Below are 9694 nucleotides of genomic sequence, written 5' to 3' on the forward strand. Positions count from 1 at the left end.
ATATATAATATATATATGACATTGACATTATGTATATACATGATACATGCATATGACACATTACGATATTACATACATCCACACATTGACATTACACGCATTATCATTATCACGCACATTATGTGATGACACATACGTATACGTACGCACACATTGACACACACGCGCACATTACCACGCACACACACACACACGCACAACACACACACATTTTTACACATACACATTACGCACATACGCGCACACACACACAGGCAATTTTACATACGCCATACGTATATGGCGCGCATTGACACACATTACACGACATTACGCGTATTATTTCACATACACATTACATTATTATCGGACATATACGACAGCGCGGCATTACGCACACACACACATTACGCACGCACACACACGCACACACGCACACACACACACATTACCACACACATCAACACACACACACACACGATGACGGTACACGCACATTACGCACGCACACGCACACACACACACACCGTTAATATCACGCACACGCACCGCACGCACGCATTATCACACACACACACACACATCATACGCGCGCACACACGCATCACCGCCACAATAATATCAACACGACATTTACTGAATACCGCTGTTACGAGCACACACACACACACACACACACACGCACGCGCACACACACACACATTATCATTACGGCGCATTATCGGCACGTACGTTATCACACACGACACACACGCACACACACACACGCACACGCTTACACACGCACATTACGCACACACACACGACACGCATTACCGCCGATATTGGTCGCACACACACACACATTACGCCACGCACATACGCACACACGCACACACACGCACATTGAAAAACATTGCTTTTCACGCACGCGAGCGATGGCACACACGGCACGCGACACACACACGCACGCACATTATTATCATTATCACACGCATATCATCATACCATCAGCGGCATATTTGATGGATTTTGATGATTTTATTTGATGACGGCATCATCATATACGGCTGACATTACACGTCGACATATGAGGATGACACACACACACACACACCACAATAATATTATTACGCACACACACACACACATACGCACACATACGCACACATCATTATTATTATTACATGCATGGCCATTAATGTACATTACCACGCACACATTACGCACACATGTACACATTACACGACACACGCACACATTACTGATATTATACGCATCACACACATAATACGCGCACACACACACACACACACGCACACACACACATTACGACACACACACACGACACACATTACTTACACAGATCACGCACATTACACACACACACGACACACACACGCGCCACGCACATTACGCACACGTATACATTACGCACGCACATTACACATACGCACACGCACACACGCACGCACACACACGCATTACACACACACGCACACACACACACGCACAAGCACACCACACGTATCATACCGCAGCACACGCACACGCATCAATATCATCATCATCATTTACACACACACACACACACACGCACGCACACACACCACGCACGCATTGACACACACGCACACACACACGCACGCACACACACGCGTTACACACACACACGCACACACACACGCACACACATCACGACACACACGCACGACACGCACACCCATTACACGACACGCATCATCACACACACACACGCCATCATTATCATCACGCACACACACACACACATACGACACGCATTGATGCCGCCACGACACACACACACGCACACATGACACACGCGCACGCACACACACGACACACACACGCGCGACACACACACACACACACGCACACACACAACACACGCACACACACGCATCACCATCTACGCATCACACACACACGCCATCAATATCATCGCCATTACCGCGCATGCACATTATCGCGCGCGGCCACACACATCACGCGCCACACACACATCCATCACGATCCGACATTACGGCGACATCCGACACACGCATGCTGACACATACACATTACCACACATCGACATGCACACCATTACACGTTGCCACACACACGCACGCACACACACACACGCACACACACACGCGTGACGACACGGCATACGACACACACACACACACACACACGCACACAGACACACACACACGCACACACACACGCATTACTGACACGCACACACATCACGCATCATTATTATTACGACACGTTACACACACGCACACACGCGCACACGACACATTGCACACACACACGCACACACGCGCACACACACACACACGCATCACGCGCACACACACACACACACACACACACGCACACACATCATCACGCGACACACACACGCACACACGCACACACATCATCATTGACACATATCATCATCATCATCATCACACGCGCATTACGACACGCTATCAATACGCACACACACACACACACGCACTTATCACACGGCACGCCATTGACACGTCATCACACACAGCAGGTTAATGCACACACACGACACACACAGACACGCATCGACACACACACCGACACACACGCATGCACACACAGCAGCGTCAGCACACATTACCATCATCATCATTAACACAGCACACATTATCGCACGCCGTACGCATTACATGTACGTTGCTGCCACACACACACATTTGCGCACACGCACACACACACACACACACGACATTACACACACACATTATCATTACCGCACATTACGCACACATTGTCATTACCGCACACACACACGCACGTTAATACGACACACACACACGCACACACACCACACGCACAATAATACGCACACACACGCACACGCACGCAACACACACACACGCTACGCACACACATTACACGCACACACACGCACACGCATCACACACACACACACACACATGTTCATTGCTACACACATTATCATTACGACACACACACGCACACACACGCATTACGCCCACGCACACACATCGCACACGCACACATTGACACGCATCACACACGACACACACGCACACATATCATTGACACTGCGACACACACTTATTTAGCACACACACACGCACACACACACGCATCATTTCATCATTACCACACACACACACACACACACACACACACACACACACGCACACACGCACACACGCACGCGATTGACGACGCACACACACACACATTGATTGACGCACACACGTCGCCATTACCTAATCATCAATACACACACGCACACATTATAACATTATGCACGCACGGTGATCAAAGATTACACGCACATACACGGCGGCGATGCACGCTACGACACACACACACGATGCACGCACACTGCGGATTGATGATGACACACGCGACACACACACACACACACACGCACACACACACACGCACACATCATTACGCACACACGCACACACACATATATATATATATATATATATATATATATATATATATATATATATATATATATATATATATATATATATATATATATATATATGTATATATATATATATATATATATATATATATATATATATATATATATATATATATATATATATGTATATATATATATATATATATATATATATATGTATATATATATATATATATATATATATATATATATATATATATGTATATATGTATATATATGTATATATATATATATATATATATGTATATATATATATATATATATATATATATATATATATATATATATATATATATATATATATATATATATATATATATATATATATATATATATATATATATATATATATATATATATATATATATGTATATATATATATATATGTATATATATATATATATATATATATATATATATATATGTATATATATATATATATGTATGTATATATATATATATATATATATATATATATATATGTATATATATATATATATATATATATATATATATATATATATATATATGTATATATATATATATATATATATATATATATATATATGTATATATATGTATATATGTATATATGTATATATGTATGTATATATGTATATATATATATATATATATATATATATGTATATATGTATATATGTATATATATATGTATGTATATATGTATATATGTATGTATATATGTATATATATATATATATATATATATATGTATATATATATATATATATGTATATATGTATATATGTATATATATATATATATATATATATGTATGTATATATATTGTTGCGGTTTTCGCGCCCGCCGGCGTGCGACGGCCACGTAACTCGAATCGCGGCACGTCGCCCACCGGACGGACAATCCAGTCGTGACCCTCTCGGACTAACGCCGGGAACCAGTCACGGGTGGACCTTTCGGTCTCACCGCGATCGAGCCAATCAGCCCCCGCGTGGGATAGGGTTGCTCGCCAAATTCGAACTACCTAAGTACTGACGCGGAGGGTAGACCGGGCGATCACGCCTCGCCGCAGGTCGACTTCGGACACGGGCCACTTAAGCGACCCGTTCCGTACTATCAGAATAACCGAGCGGTGTTATCGTCGACCTCGACGGTTCGATTAATTATCGGGCGTATTCAGCCCACTACCAACCCTTTACGTGAAGCAAGATGGGGACTCAATGGAGGAAAAAGACGAAGCGAAGCGGGAGAACAGTTCAACAATAAAGCACGTTTATTCTCGACGAACGGAAAGCACACAAATACAATTCCACCAAATGCACACAAAAAAGAAGACACAATTCCATTTACACAAAAAGCAAACATAAAAGTGAAAACACAGTGCAGAGCTAATTCCGACTACCGAGCACACGGCAACACTTATACAATTCTACTTCACAGACGGCGCCGACAACACATACCCAAAACCAAGGAAAGAAAATACCCTCAAGAATGAGGTAGGCCTGGGGCCGAGACCAGGTCGGGCCTACCCGTCTGGTGATGAGACGCGGAGCGGCGATGGCCCCGCAACCCGCGGGCCTCGTGGACAGTGCCTGGCAGGGGGGTGGGAACGGGGCCCCCTTGGTCGCACTATCTCAGCGCGGGGGGAACAGGAGGGGGTTGCTGATGCTCGGGGTATAGAGGATCTTTATTATGTGCGACGAGCGTCTCCACCTCGGCCAGGTCGCGCTGCCGGCCTCCCTCGGGCGCGCAGCTCCTTGCACGACGCGAGCACCCTTCGTCCGCCCTCGCCGCCTCTCCACAGCTCGTCCCCTCCGTTCCGACTCTCCTTCGCCTCGTTCCGACCTTTACGACTCCCTTCTTCCTCGTTCCGACTTTTTACTACTCCCTTCTTCCTCGTTCCGACTTCTTACTCTCGTTCCGACTTCTTACTCTCCCTTTTACTGACGAACACCGTCCTTTTATCCCCCCGTAACTTCGCCTTTGACCCCCTCCCTTTGACCTTTCAACTCGCTCCCCATTGGCCCGACAAAAAGTGGGCGTGAAGGCTTTTGATCCACAAATTTGCATATATCGATCGCCCTGGGGCGGGGCCACCGCCCCTCGCTCACCGATTGGACGGCAAAAAGTGGGCGTGTGTCGTTTTCGATCCGTTTTTGAAGCAGAAAATCCGTGATTTTGTACACGCTGTTCAACGTGCGCCCTACACGAGTCCAGCATCGGTGCCCATGAGTGGCGCGAGATGACGGTGATGCGATGGTGGCGAGTTGTGACGGTAAAGGTCATGGCGGTTGTGGTGAAGCGGTGGTTGTGGTTGGTGGTTGATGTTGTGGTTGTGATGGTGGCGATTGGTCCAAAATAAAGACAGTAAAAGAAAAACGGCTATCCTAAAGAGTCGCAGCACGTATAAATGACATGTATTCCCACTAGACAACGGGTTTGGGCCTAACTACACATGTACTTACCGAGATACCTCACCTAAGGGACCTGAATGGTGGTTTGCGAATCTGGTAACCACAACACTACCCCCTTCCCTTTTTACAGACTCGTCCCGAGTCGTCAAATTTTCGTGTGCCATCATGTGTAGTTTTCCCCTAGTACACTTTACCTACGGATCCCTGAGTGCGACATTCATGGTATTCGTGTCCCCAAAATAAATAACCTGAGGGCTGCGTAACTACCTAAACAAACTCACTCACACGGACGACTTAAATAAAATTGCCGGCGCTAAGACATACATGCCGGGGGCGCACTCATATTTACAGTACATCTTAACCTTAACTTACAAATCTTACACTAAACCATGGCCCAGGATCACTGAACTCTGCAAAAGAAAAGCAGTTAGCAGGGAGCCAGGCTGCCCGCATGCAGTCTCTGGCTCAAACAATGCAGGTGACAGGGAACGTGGCTGGCTGCTCACACGCAGTCCAAGGCCTTCCCTTTTGAACTGAACTCAGTGAACCACAACGGTGCTTGGGCTGCACAACGCAGTCTCCGTGCCAGCTCAAGTGGCACACGCAATGAACACAACGAATGGATGCATGGACACAAACACGGTGCACGGGCCGCCACTGCAGGCCCGTGTTGTAGCTGCCAACAGGGCAGTTCTTGCAGCTTGCAAACTGTTGCCTTGATCCTGGCGCACATGGAAATGAACAGGGGGGGCAAAGCAAAAATTGAACGGGGCTGGTGAACAGGGGCAGTGGGCATGGCATGGCAAAGGTGATCAGGCAAACACAGCCCGCAGAAGAAGACCGTTGCAGGCAAACACAGCCGGCAGATGAACTGGCCGGCACAGGCCTTGAAGAAAACAGCCAGCAGATGAACTGGCCGGCACAGGCCTTGAAGCAAACACGGCCAGCCGATGGCACAGGCCTTGCAGCAAAACAACAGCTGCCGATGAAGTTGGCCGGCCTCCGCCCCGAAGACAAAACACGGCCAGCCGATGAAGCCGGCCAGCTTTTGCCGTTCAGTGGAGGTTGGTGGAGGGAGTGCGGTGGTGCTGGCCACTTGGAAGGCGGGCTCGGACCTACCTACCTGTCTCCCTCCCGCCTATCGCCTTTGCCTGTCACTGTACATACCCACTCCCTTAATTTGTCAAACCCCAATTTAGCCCCAACTTATTTTTTTTCTGTTGTTTTTATTTTTACTTCCCCACTATAAATCGTCCCCTAACCCCCTTTATCGTCCTTGTTCGGCTAACCTATCCTGTCACCTAGCCTACTCCCAACCCCTACGTTCCCTTCCCGGAGGGGAACAAGGGAGAGCTAACGTCCTGTGTCGAGGCCCAACTCAAGCCCCAGAATGGCCTCCCCAGAGTTCGGCGATCTTAACACCAAGTGGGTCCAGCGGCCCACAACGAGAGCGAGGGATGGATGGTGCGGAGGGGTACACTTCCTAATCTACCCTAACCATTTAACTGTTAAACTACCCCGGGCTTTCAACAAGCGCTTCTCGCTTAAACTATTGGTTCTAACAACCCAGATTCCCGTCGCCTGTGTTGGTGTCCTTACAATTTCGGGCCTCGCCCCCCAATTTTCTCTCCGTGCCCTCACACGGTCTCCTGGCTGGGACACGTGGCTCCCTTTGGCAGGCACGACCCTCTGCCGAATCTCCCGCTATGGCACCCCCGGGCACTACACTGCCTCCGAGCCTACCAGCTCCCTAACACCGGGGAGTGCCCCCATGGCACCTCCCCTGAAACGCACACGTGGCAGGCCGGCCTCCCGGGCCCCTTTCCGAGGGTCACCCGTGCCCAGAACACTGCCCACGCGGCCAATGGCGCCCCGGGCCCCCGCACCAAGCAGGCGCACCCGTGCCCACTACTCTATCCCGGCCCCCCATGGGCCCTTGGCCTACCGCGGCCGACTAGCCTGGTGCCCGGGGTATCCACTCAGCGATACTCACCTTTCGCAGCCACGCTCCCAAGCCCGTCAACAGCGCTCCTGCTCCCCTCCAATTCCGTCTCGAGCCTTCTTTCCCACCAACATCAAATCCACCTCCTTTTTTCAATTTGTCTAACCCCCTAACTCACTTTATACTGACCCCGGGGTCCCTTGGGCGGAGTCACTCCTCCCCCAATCACTCATTGCACCATGCATTCCCCATTCACTCCACACACACAGACTCGCTGGCCTCACTCACTCATCATGTACTCACCTCACAACTCTCCAACTCTTCAACACACACACCACTGAACTCTGCCATCCTTCTCTCTGCATCCCCTAACTAACTCGTGCTCCCACGTCGTCCCTTAAACTACAGCACGTTCCTTTTAACACTACGTAGCTAAACTACGTCCCCTCTACACATTCACAAGTCTGTCACTGTCTCCAAATTAATCCCATTTTATTTCCCAACCTAAAGCTGGCTACAATCCCTCTAACTAATCCATTCCACGGACTCCATTAGGACTTACCCCTGCCCCATGAAGTCGGTCTAGCTAAGCTAACCCTTCCCCCTAACTAGTTTCCATCCTGTGCCCAGGTAAGGGGGTCTTTCACCCCTTGCCCAGGAATCCTGTACACCCGAAAGTGAGGCTTGCTTTTTTTTTTTTTTCATGCGCAGCACCTGCGCGGCAACTCAGAGCTCGCACACTTTGCACCTGCCCGTGACGTCATGCAGCTGCACGTGTTCCTCGTCCCTCCTTGGACGCTACCATCCGGCAGAGATACCCCTCCTGCCGGATTCCAACCCCACGTGCAGCCATGACGTCACCGTGCGCATATAAAAAAAAACACAAGCCACACGTCTCGAGGGGTTCCCCACGCGAACACATGTGCTTTGCCCGTTGGAGCTTAACACACACGATCGCGTGGAGAACCCGTCCGGTCCAAATCCATTTACCTGCCTAAACTTTGTCCGTCCGCGGGATCGGCAAATCCACCGCGTGCGTTTCCGGACCGGGACTTCACTCTCGCAAGCGAGCACGTGGTGGTCTCGTGCGTTGCACAGCACGAACCGCGTGCTCACTGCTGGGTGAACCCGGCACGGTCCTCGAAACAACTACAGCCGCTACCCGGCTTTCTCTCCTCTGTCGCCGTCTCCGTCTCCATTCGACCCACGCACACCTGCGTGTTACGACGCACACACAGTCCACACCATCACATTCACACGGGGAGACGCGGCTGCGTGCTCCCGCATGCCAACCGACATCTCCCTCTCATACCGCTCTCTCACACACACGGTCTCCCTGGCACACAGCGACCTTGCACACGGCCGTTCACTCACGCGTGCCTCACTACTCACACAAACCATACTACTCACACACGGGGTCGCTTCCACACACGGTGCCGCACTCACACCTTGCACCACACACACAGGGACAACCACACTGGGGATTTGTGTCCCCACAAGGGTCTCCGGGGCCTCTACGACCCCCAAGCTCTCCGTGCACCCGTCCACAGCACTCGTCCCCTCAACCTCGCAAAACACGACCGAACTCACCTGGTCGTGACTCACCTCAAGGGGGCATACTCCCTCCCCTCGTTCCTGGAGGAGGCCATCCAGGTGCTCGCACCGGGTCCCAACACGCTCCGCGAGCTCACCCCCATTGTCCTCCACTACCTCCGTGTGTGCGTGCGCGTCACTTACCCCGTCTTCATCGTGTAGTCTTCCCTCTATCGTTCCCATCTCCCGTGTCTCTGCCAACTCTTCACCCTTTACCTCCCTTGTCTCAACTATTATTTCTGTTGTCGTCACCTCGTGTCTCGTCTCACACGTTTTGGTCTCCCCATTTAATTTTTCCCT

This window comes from Eptatretus burgeri, chromosome 9 (genome assembly GCF_056783735.1).
Source record: "Eptatretus burgeri isolate ZD-2024b chromosome 9, Ebu_testis_v1, whole genome shotgun sequence".
Lineage (NCBI taxonomy): Eukaryota > Metazoa > Chordata > Myxini > Myxiniformes > Myxinidae > Eptatretus > Eptatretus burgeri.